The 12434-nt window shown below is 38.1% G+C and overlaps 1 protein-coding gene across 1 annotated transcript in view; it reads right to left on the bottom strand.

The window, feature by feature from the left end:
- The window catches only part of LOC137644463 (4-hydroxybutyrate coenzyme A transferase), a 321602-nt gene that overhangs the window by 143789 nt on the left and 165379 nt on the right, over positions 1–12434 (bottom strand).

The following is a 12434-nucleotide window of genomic DNA, read 5'->3' as shown; positions in this document are numbered from 1 at the left end:
GTGAATGCATGAAAAGAGTACATGAGTTTACAGTAATCTGTACCATGTTTGCTAATAACAGCTCTCACATCAATTAGTCTTCTCTTGTTTGAAACGCCAGTATCAAATAACACAGACGGGTCAATATCTTGAGAAAACTTCAACAGCAATAGGAAGACATCAGTATCTGGTGAACGGACTACAATCACCTTTTCTGCACTAAATGATTTGGCAGCATGGATGCAATGCAGAATGATCCGGGTATCTGCTTCCTCCTGTGAAGAAAATAGGTCCTGCACCTGCGTGGTCTGAACAGTCAATCCATCCTCACTTGTAAGGAGAGTGCATTCGTCCTTATACACAAAATATACATCAATTTGTAAACTCTTCTTGCACGGTTGTAATATTTGCCCCTCAACATTTGATCAATCGATCCACTTGCAAATACACCAGCCTCAATAATGATGTCCTCAAAGCCTGTTGTGGACATAATCTTCCTGATGACTCCAAGGTATGAGCAGATTGTATGAAATGCCCCAATCCTTACAAGAAGACCACTGTATTCTAATGGGTTTTGCCACATGATAGAGTAAGCTTTCATTACTACTGCTAGATCAAAAGTTACGATAGTGACCTCCTGCTGCGCATCCTTTTTGGTCTGCTGGCATAGTCGGTGTATGTGCTGAACTGTGGCATTATCAGTAATTGCTCTATGTACTGGCACCATGTAATAAACTGTAGACTGAGCACAGGCTTCAACATAATCACCTTTTCCAGTCAGTGACAACCATCCAGCCCAAACAGGAACACTTTGTTCATTAGATTTGTACAATCTTGCAATAGTCCAAGCAAAGTCTGATTCCTTGGATTCATGAAATGAAACTGGTATTTTCACAGATACATGTTCCACTTTCAAATTGGCTCAGCCCTACTCATGAAACATGGTGGCAGATCTTTATCCTCACAGCGAATTTACCTGTCTTTATTACTCTTCCCTGACTGCTGAGGTGGCTGCTCCCTGTTCATGTCAGAACTTGCACTACTAGATGTCTCCTGAATGACAATACCATGTGCTACATGTGTTGTTCCAGCCCCTGATAGTGTTTCTTCAGACAGGTCGAAGTTGTCCCAACTGAAGTGGAGAATTACATTATTCATACAGGATGATATGGCTGCGGGAAGTAAGGATTCCTGTGTGGTGATTTGGTTACATATGGCAGTTTCTAGCTCCATCACTTGGGAATATGACTAACAGTGACCGAAATGATTCAGCAGTGTAATGAGCTCAGCACTTCCTGTCATATGTCTCAAAGTTATTCCAAGAAGAACATGTTTAGGCATTTTCCATTCTCCTCGGCTCATAGCATAACATACATCTTGAGCACATGAATCAACCATTCTCTCCAACTTTGACGAAATATCTTTAAATGGTTTCCCACATAGAAGCTGCGACAAAAAGTTAATCAGGATTGGTGGCGGTTTGTTCTCTATGGACATCAACTGCGCTGCTGTAGGTGGCCATGGCAGTATGGCTGCATTCCTTTTGGCATCCATCAGTTGTCGCCTGAGCATCATAGCTGCTTCCTGGAGAAACCTTTCCTTAGAGGCGGCCATCTCAAATGCTGCCTCTACTGCTTGTTCAACTGGTAAGAGATCAGAATATATAAGTTCACTTCAGTATTTGGGTGCCCAGAATTTAACCCTGTGACTAAAATGTTTCTCCAACTTATTCTTGAGTTTACAGGTTTTGTAGTTTGGATTGTAAGTTGATGGATGATGTTCTTGTAAATATAGCAAATATTTCTCTTTCAACATTGTCACACGTTCTACGTTGAACCCCTTGATTATATGTTCTTCAACATAATCATAGATGTAGGAGAATGCTTCGCTATGGGCAGCTAAATGTTCAACAGCACTCTGATCCAGCTCCTTATTAACATTTCACTCCTGCTTACGAGTGTAATCTCTGCGACAAGAATTATGATGATGTGCCTCTCGTGCTTGCAAGTCACAGCCTTCAATCTTTCCAAGTAATGTGTAGTCATTTTTATGCTTTGCAGCCTGAAGTATTGACTCAGCTGCAGTTTCTGTAACACACTTTGTTAGAAACTCTCTGACACCTCTCTGAAGGAAATAAAATTGATGAGGATGATACTTGCTTTCGATTTGAAGTTGAAGGCCCTTCGTCATCTTCAACTGGATGTTGTCGTTTTCTACTTTTGATATGACCAACATTTATAAGCTTTTGATAACACTTCCTGTGTATTCCATGGGTATTTGCATTCAGCGTCTCTGGAACTTCTTCATAGATTTCATCCATCCTCACATTAGCATTAGCACTAGCTTTGCGGAGCTGCACTGATTCCTTGATCTTTTCAATGCTCATATCAGTCAGTTTTTGAACAATTTTGTCAGTTTTCTGTTCAGAAAAATGTATAATGTAAGTCCTTTTGGCACACTTTGCAGAGATTTCCTCTGACTTTTCTTTTTTCAGTAAACTAACTGGACGTTCTGCCATGCTGACTAATTATCACCAGTTGATATTGGATCCTTTGCCTGAAATGCAAATGCATCATAATTTATGCACAGACCCAATTTCAGAAAGCTGGAGAATATATTGTTATCTATTGGCACCAAAATGGTGCAGTTATGTAACAATTTACAGAAGTTACGGAGAAAAGTGGGTATTGCTGGTAATATGTGGCCATTATACAATCAATTGATTATTGTCACTTAATTCATATATTTTGGGAAATTAGTGAACGAAACTGATATGCAATATTCTAAATAAGATTATGTACAAAATCAAATACAGAAATGTAACCAAATGCCTCAACAATTTCATCAGTATCAGTAGCAACTAATTACAGGTGCCCATTTTCGAACAAAAATTAAGGGTAAGGGGTACAATAATGGCCCTGGAATACGTATTAATCATTAATTATGGACATATTTATATACCATTGTGTAGCTCTTGATCATAGCATTATGTTGATACCATAAACGTTCACTTAGTTTGGATATTAAGGAAGTTAGAGCCAATAAAGCGACACAAAGTCAGTGCGGCTGAAAATGTGAAAATTTGGCGTGCGGTTTGTACAAAAAGTGATAATTTTGCTTTTTTGCCACATTTATGTGTTTGGAAACACCCGGATATGCATAAAGGACACCCTAAGGAAGAAAACTAGTGGGGTCGTGAAAATTCCCTAGGGGGGGAGGGTTTCACTTTCTGGCCCATGGACTAGTAGGGACGGCGACTTTGTACGATAACGTGTATGATAAATTACACTACGTGAACTTTAAATTAACTTAGCTTAATTTTTTTTTTTTTTATAATTTTATATTTTTTGTTACATTTTTTTTCTTTTCTTATTTTTAATTTTCATCACTTTCACTCGATTCGGTCTTCCTTTTCTTTGCTTCACTTTCTTTTCATCATGATCACTAGACCGTTTTAGAGATTTTTAAAGAAACTATCGAGTGAAAGTTGCTTGGTACAGCTTTTGAGGATTTTTCTAAAGTGAGTTAAACAAACATCATCGAACTGCGCAACTACATGGCAAACCTGAAGTTTCTGTGGGTGATGCTTGAAATCAACGTGTTGATGATATGCCAACATCTGTTTTATTCCCGCCGTACCTAAGATTTGGCTTACCTCCTCGGTCTTTTCCGACTCACTCGACTGTGCTTGGAACTCATCATGCTGCATGGCTTGCAGCTCCTTGAGTTCCTCGGTGGTGAGCTCTTCATGATGCTCATCAACGAGTTCGGTGATGTCATCTTCATCCACCTCCAGACCCATGGACTTGCCAAGGGATACAATCTCTTCGACGTCTTCCTCGGCGGAAAGCACAGGTTCATTCTCAGGGCCAAAACCTTCGAAATCTCTGGGAGCAACAGCATCAGGCCAAAGCTTCTTCCAAGCTGAATTCAGGGTCCGACGAGTTACTCCCTCCCAAGCCTGATCTATGATCTTTAAGCAGTGCACGATATTAAAGTGGCTCCTCCAAAATTCACGCAAAGTTAAGTTGGTGCTTTGCGTGACATTAAAGCACTGCTTAAATAAGTGCTTGGTGTACAGCTTCTTAAAATTAGAGATGACTTGCTGGTCCATGGGCTGGAGGATAGGGGTGGTATTCGGTGGAAGATACAACACTTTGATGAATTTGTATTCGTCAATGATATCATCTTCGAGTCCGGGGGAGTGAGCGGGTGCATTGTCTAAACAAAGCAAGCACTTCAAAGGCATATTCCTCTCCTGAAGGTACTTCTTGACAGCAGGGTCGAAAACTACGTTTACCAGTTCCACAAAGATATGCCTAGTAACCCAAGCCTTAGAATTAGAATGCCATAGAACATGTAGCAGGTCTTTATTAATTCTATGTGCTTTAAATGCCCTAGGGTTTTCGGAATGGTAAACTAATAAAGGCTTAATTTTGCAGTCCCCGCTGGCGTTGGCACAAAGCGCAAGAGTCAACCGATCCTTCATTGGCTTATGTCCATGCATTTTCTTCTCTTCGGCGGTAATGTACGTTCGACTAGGCATCTTTTTCCAAAACAGACCGGTTTCATCACAGTTGAACACCTGCTGCTCTACGTAGCCTTCCTCCGCCACGATGCTTTCAAACTTTTTAACAAAGTCTTTAGCAGCCTTGGTGTCCGAACTCGAAGCTTCTCCATGCCAAACAACTGAATGAATCCCGGTCCGTTTCTTAAATTTCTCGAACCAACCTCGAGACGCCTTGAATTCTTCCGTCGTAGGATCGGCTGAACTCTACCCCGCGTCACCCCCAGAGCCCGCCGCCTTCAAGTCACTGTAGATAGCGCTGGCCTTCTCACAAATGATCGTTTCAGTGATCGTATCGCCAACAATCTCCTTGTCCTTGATCCATATTAACAAAAGGCATTCTATCTCTTCAAGGGTAGGGCTACGACGTTTGGAAATAATCGTGATCCCCTTCGAAGGTTTCACTGCTTTAATGGCTGCCTTCTATTTTATGATCGTCGAGATTGTAGACATATTCCGGCCATATTGTTTAGCCAGATCGCTAACACGTACACCTGACTCATGCTTTTCTATTATTTCTTGCTTTAGTTCTAATGACAGCATTGACTTCTTCCTTTTCTCACCACTACTACTACTTCCTGAACCGAAACTAAGCTTTTTAGGACCCATGATTACGAAACACAGAAAACAACACGTGAAAAAGGAAGATAAAAAACACTGTTAATATCTGAGCGAATAGAGAACAACCACACGATGTGCACGAGATGAGAGGACTGATCAAGGTGACGCTCGATTGGCGTCCCTTCGATGTGCTACCGTCTAGCGGCGTCAACAACAAACCACGGTTGACGTTTTCGAGAAAATTCCACGCGTACGCGTACATTGTTTACTTCGTATGTTGGAGCAACACTTCAGGTGTCGAGACAGAAATTTGGTCAAAGTTTGCTTCAGATGTTGGAAAATTCGTATGTAGAGGTTCCACTGTATAATATTCCTAATTATCTATCTACCATGGCGCTTCCCCTAATTTTGGGAGATAGCCGCCATTAAACAAGAAATAAAAAGGGATTTTTTCCCATTGTTCCTCTTTGCCTGACGAGGTACTCAGCAGAGTTTGGTTGATGTTGCTAGGGTGCCATACCCCACCCTCCCCATGTTTTCCACAACATATACTTACTCCGCTACTTCCGTGGTCACCATGACCCAAGATAGCAGCAGAGCCTATTGGAACCAACTCAATATTACTCGCCATTCATTTATATTCCTACCACGCTCTTTTGCCTCTCTCACATCTATTCTCCTGTCAACTAAGTCTTTCTTCACTCCATCCATCCATCCAAACCTTGGCCATCCTCCTGCCCTTCTCCCATCAACTCTTGCATGCATCAACTTCAGCAGACGACCATTTTCCATCCTCTCAACTTGGCCAAAGCACCTCAACACATTCCTATCCATGTCAGCTGCTAATCCATTTCTCTCACACATTCTCATCCTCACTACTTTATTCATAACTCTATCCATTCGAAGTACACCAGCCATACTCCTCAGACACTTAATCTTGAGCACATTCAATTTCTGTCTCTCCATCACTTTCATTTCCCACAATTCTGATTCAAACATCTCAGTTGGTAAAATAACTTTCTCATATTCTATTCATCACTAACCCACTCTTCTTTACCACTCTCTTCATGTCCCCCAACACTGCATCCTTTATTCACTCACCGACGTACATCTGCTTCCACTCCACTATTTGCAACAACAAAAGAACCCAGGTAATAAAACTGATCAATTTCCTCACGGAATTCTCCATTCAACATGACATTCAATCTACCAGCACCCTCCCATCTCATGCATATCATAATCTTACTCTTACCCACATTAACTCGGAACTTACTTCTCTCACACACCCTTCCAAACTCTGTCGCTAATCGACACAGATTCTCCTCAGAGTCTGCAACCAATACAGTATCAACTACAAACAACAACTGATTCGCGTCCCACTCATGATACTCATCTATCAGTTTCAATCACCTTGCATTCATCACCTTCTTCAGCAGACAACCATTTTCCATCCTCTCTACATGGCCAAAGCACCTCAACACATTCCTATCCATGTCAGCTGCTAATCCATTTCTCTCACACATTCTCATCCTCACTACTTCATTCCTAACCCTATTCATTCGAGGTACACCATCCATACTCCTCAGACACTTCATCTTGAGCACATTCAATTTCTGTCTCCCCATCACTTTCATTTCCCACAATTCTGATTCATACATCTCAGTTGGTAAAATAACTTTCTCATATTCTATTCATCACTAACCCACTCTTCTTTACCACTCTCTTCATGTCCCCAAACACTGCATCCTTTATTCACTCACCGACGTACATCTGCTTCCACTCCACCATTTGCAACAACAAAAGAACCCAGGTAATAAAACTGATCAACTTCCTCACAGAATTCTCCATTCAACATGACATTCAATCTACCAGCAGCCTCCCATCTCATGCATATCATAACCTTACTCTTACCCACATTAACTCGCAACTTCCTTCTCTCGCACACCCTTCCAAATTCTGTCGCTAACCGACACAGATTCCCCTCAGAGTCTGCAAACAACAACTGATTCGCGTCCCACTCATGATCACTCTCACCTATCAGTTTCAATCCTCGACCAATCACTCGAGCATTCACCTCTCTCACAGCTCCATCAACAAACAACCATGGCAACACCACACATCCCTGTCTCAGGCCACTCTCATTGGAAACAACTCTCACTCACTCACTTCATTCCCTCTCCTAACACACACTTTACTACCCATGTATAAGCTCTTCACTGCTTCCAACAACCTTCCACCAATTCCATATGAACTCATCACATTCCATTTATATTATATATATATAATATATATAAATATAAATATAATATATATATATATATATATATATATATAATTATATATATATATATATATATACTGTATATTTAATATGAATCCAGGTAGGTAGAGGAGGAAATGGCCAATTTGTTTGTTACACTACTGCTTGTCTACCAATGTCTCCTCCCACCCAGAATTATGGATTTTACATGTGTCATGCCCAGAGTTTTATCTTATTATTTACAGTGGAAGCTTTACATCTGATATTGAATACAACTCCTCGTAGCTTCATTGAAATATATTTTCACCATCAAAACTAATACACTAAAGCAAAAAAAGAAAATAGCTACTTTGCTATTCAATTCTATCTATTAATACTAACAGCTGTTTCAGCCATTAACTTCAGGCTATTACCAGGCCTCATCTAGTTGTACGATGGAACTAAGCTCCATTATATAGTTTACTGCAGTAAAAAATTATAAATTAATTCCCAAATTTAGAAGTGTTCTTGAGGTCATCCTTTTGCCAGCCAAAACAAAGGGAAGGAACATTTCAATGGATTTTTTTAGAACTATCAGTCAGTCATAAAGAACAAAGAAAATCTTTACTGAAAGAGTAATGCTAGAGGTCAGATAAGGAAAGTATATGTGGATAACAGGTGGCAGGTTGCCAAGGACACCAGCCACCCATTGAGATAGTACTGCTAGAGAGTTATTGGGTCCTTTGAATGGCCAGACAGTACTACAATTGATCCCTTTCTCTGGTTACAGCTCATTTTTGCTTTACCTACCCATACACCGAATAGTATGGCCTACTGTTTCCACATTCTCCCCTGTCCTCATATACCTGACAACACCAAGATTACCAAAAATTTTTGTGAGCTCAAGGGGTCAAATAGAGCACTGTAATTGTTCGGTGACTACTTTCCTCTTGGTAAGAGTAGAAGAGACTCTTTAGCTTTGGTAAGCAGATCTTCTAGGAGATGGACACTCCAAAATCAAACAATTATTCTCTAATCTTGGGTAGTGTCATAGCCTCTGTACCATGGTTTACTGTTTTGGGTTATGAGTTCTTTTACTTAAGGGTACACTTGGCACACTATTCTATCTTATTTCCCTTCCTCTTGGTTTTTTTTTATTTTCACAGTACAAATATGAAAATATTTACTTGAGGGTACACTCGGCACACTATTCTATCTTATTTCTCTTCCTCTTTTTTTTTTTTAAAGTTTTTATAGTATAAATATGAAAATTTATTCTAATGTTGTTACTGATCTAAAAATATCTTATTTTAATTGTTCATTACTTCTCTTAAGGTTTTTTTTTCCTTATTTCCTTCTTCACTAGGCTAATTTTCTCTGTTGGAGTCCTAAGGCTTATAGCATCCTGCTTTTCCAACTAGAGTTGTAGCTTACCTAGTAATAATATTAATAATAACAAGAGCACTCAAAAAGATTTCTGACCTCCACCAATGGTTAATAGAGTCATCCATAGCCTAATATCCATCTATAGTGCAAATTTAGTCAAAATCCATCAATTTGTTTTCACATTATCTTTAAAATGGTGAAAAATTAAATCCAGATCCGGATCCTCTCCAAAATTTAATGGGGTCGTCCATGACCTATGATCTACATGTGGTGAAAATTTTGTCAAATTCCGTCGAGTAGTTTGGACGTTATCTTTAAAATGGGGAAAAATGTAAATCCAGATCTAGAATCCAGATACAGATCATCTCCAAAATTTAATGGGGTCATCCAAGACCCAAGATCTATCTGCGGTGAAAATTTTTCCGAAGCCTGTTGAGTATTTTGATATAATCCCGTCGACAGGCACACAGACAAATAAATAAATAAACTAGAATCCAAATTCGGATCTAGATCATCTCCAAAATCTAATATGGTCATTCATGACCTAGGATCTATCTGTGGTAAAAATTTTGTCAAAATCCAGAGTAGTTCTGAAGTTAACTTTAAAGGGGCCCGCCAGCTAAGTTTTTTAAGGACAGGACTTTGACATTTATACCACTTCTATTTTGCAACAACAGGGCGATTTAGTTTGAAAATTAGTTTTTCAAATTCTATCTCCTCCCTTGATACTTAATATTAGGACCTGGGATTAATACCTTATATAGACGTGATATAGACATCAAATAAAATACAGTAGAGCGTTTTTTTCTTAAAGTCATTTTTTTTTTGCTAGATATGAATTTTTTAATTATGGTAAAAAAAATATATCATATTTTAGGGGAAAAAAGTAAGAAAACAATATGTACAAAATTGGAAAAAAGGGTCTTTCTAAGCTATATACCAAATTTCATTGCTAAATCTTTAAAAATAAGGGAGAAGATAGAATTTGAAGGTCAATAAGTATAGTTTTGAGATCCCGGGCATTCAAAGTTTTTCTTTGTATTTTTTACAAAGACAATATTAATAACTCATGATTATTATGAATTTTGTGTTCCTTTTTGGATATTAATAAACCAAAAAAGGTTATTTATCATAATTTAATCATAAAAGAAGATCCCTTTGCTCAATATCTTCCTTCTTTAAGCGAGACGGTCGCTCCATCATCTTTCTCCTTCACTAACTTCGCTAATTTCGCCGATATCACCCAGTTCTGGACTCTTATAAAAGCAAATTTTCTTCTTCCTTATGTTAGCAAGATGTTGAAATTATCTTTTCCTCTTTTAAATGATGAAATTCTTGCCGAAAACGATAAAACCAGACGTAAAAAATGAGTGAATGTCAGAGGTTGAACTCAAACATGTACTCTCTATGAGGTTTGTGGAAGGACTGAAGGGCGAAGGATGTAATTTACTGTGTAATATATAGTCTTGTGACTCGTGGAATCTATACAGATGACATTGCTCACAATTTGTTTTACATTAAGATGTAATAATTATCAAAGTTTACAATAACAGAAGAAATACTGCATTTCCTTGTAGGGAACAATGTTTTTGGTTTGAGTTACTTTTATTAATTACCCTGTACCAATGAAAGTAAGAGGAATTTTGACAAATATTTTGTATAAGCATTTTCCATTGCCATACGAAGCTCAGTGAATATTTTCAGAATTTTGTGTTTTTCTTCCATATACTGTTTTGTCATTTCGGCCAGGCCCCTTAAAATGGTGAAAAATGCAAATCCATATCCAGATCATCTCCAAAATTTAATGGAATTGTCCATGACCTAAGATCTATCTGTGGTGAAAAGTTTGTCAAAATCCATCCTGTTGTTTTGATGGTAACTTTAAAATGGCAAAAAATGCAATTTCATCTCCAAAATGTAATGGGGTCGTCCATGACAAGGTCTATCTATGGTGAAAATGTTGTCAAAATCTATCGAGTAGTTTTGTCGGTAACTTTAAAATTGCGAAAACTGCAATTTCATAAAAAAAAATTCAATGGGATCATCCATGACATAAGGTCTACTTGTGGTGAAAATTTTCTCAAAATCTGTCGAGTAGTTCTGATGCAATCCTGACCACAAACACACAGACAAATAAATAAACTAGGATCCAGATCCATATTTGTATCACTTCCAAAATTCAATGGGGTTATTCATGACATAAGGTCTATCTGCAGTGAAAGTTTGGCAAAATCTGTTAAGTAATTTTTACGTAATCCTGTCCACAGACACACGAAAAATGCAAATCCCAATCTAGAATCCAAATCCGGATCTGGATCATCTCCAAAATTTAATGGGGTTGTTCATGACCTAAGATGAAAATTTTGTCAAAATCCATCGAGTAGTTTTAACGTTATCTTTAAAATGGATAAAAATGCAAATCCGGATTTGGATCATCTCTAAAATTGAATGGAGTCATCCATGACCTTAGGTCTATCTGCAGTAAAAATTTCATCAAATGCTGTCAAGTAGTTTTGACGTAATCCTGTCTACAAGCAAATATCCACAGGCACACAGACAAATAAGTGAACCGACTTGATCGCAATACCACATTGGCGGAGGTAATAATACAAAAAGGTATGATAAAAAAATGAGTCATGAACGGAGCGTGGAATGGTTAATGCTTGGATTTGATGCTTTGTTTACAGTAATTGTAAGCAAGATTAAGGTCATGAGCACAAATGGAGACCAAGAAGACAAAGCAATGAATTCTAATATGAATGTTGAAGATTAGGAGTTGATTTACACAAGCACTGTAGATGAAGTATATCTAATGGATGTGGTCACATAAGAAACGAGGTAGGTCATACAAATAGTTTATTCAGAGATGGGCGTGTCCAAAAGATTGTGAAGAGATTTGCATTTTTTGTGAAAGCCAAGATAGGAATTTGTGAAGGCATTGTTGAGAAAACTTTCCTTTAAAAAAGGTAAGTGTGATTTTTGAGTGCAAATAAAAAAGTTTGAAGCTATCAAAATAGAATTCACAATACATGTGATGGAAAAATTGTTAGGGTGAAAACTGTAAGGAAATAAGTACATATAAAAAGTTTAAATAAGTTAAAGGATAGAACTGAGTATTTTGAGGTGATTAGTCCATATTGAAAGAATGGATGATGGTTACTTGCCCTACTTAAAATTGAATGAGATTTACGTGTAGATATTCAGGACCCAAGTGAAACTGTGAGAAAATGCTGTAGTTACACTATTAGGCAAATTTTAAGAAGTTGGACAGCAAGATGGAGAAAAGGAGAGGGAGACCTCAATACATTGTGAGAATCATGTATTGGAAAGGAAAAACGGAGAAGATGGCCTGGGTAGATTGTGAGAATCATGTATTGAAAAGAAAGCTCTGTAACATCCAGGAAGCATTAGTGTTTGCAAAATAAGCATTGATTAAGAGTTTTACAAACTACTGATGAACCTTCTATGTAGGTATAGGATATGTCTAATATTGAGGAAATTGCAGCATAGGAAGTTTCTCTATGACTCAGCAGTAAAAGTATGACAGTGGCAATGACTGTTGTTGCATTGTTTTTTTTTTATGGTGAAATGTACAGGTGAAAAATTCCTTATGATTTGACATTCTAGACAAATTCTGACAGGGGAAATTGGAAGATCCCTGTATCTCTCACTAAGTATAAGCTACATATAGAATTCTAATGA

This window comes from Palaemon carinicauda, chromosome 1, assembly GCF_036898095.1.
Source record: "Palaemon carinicauda isolate YSFRI2023 chromosome 1, ASM3689809v2, whole genome shotgun sequence".
NCBI classification, from domain to species: Eukaryota; Metazoa; Arthropoda; class Malacostraca; order Decapoda; family Palaemonidae; genus Palaemon; species Palaemon carinicauda.
The sequence above is the reverse complement of the archived record's forward strand: the minus strand, read 5'-3'. Positions and strand labels throughout refer to the sequence as shown.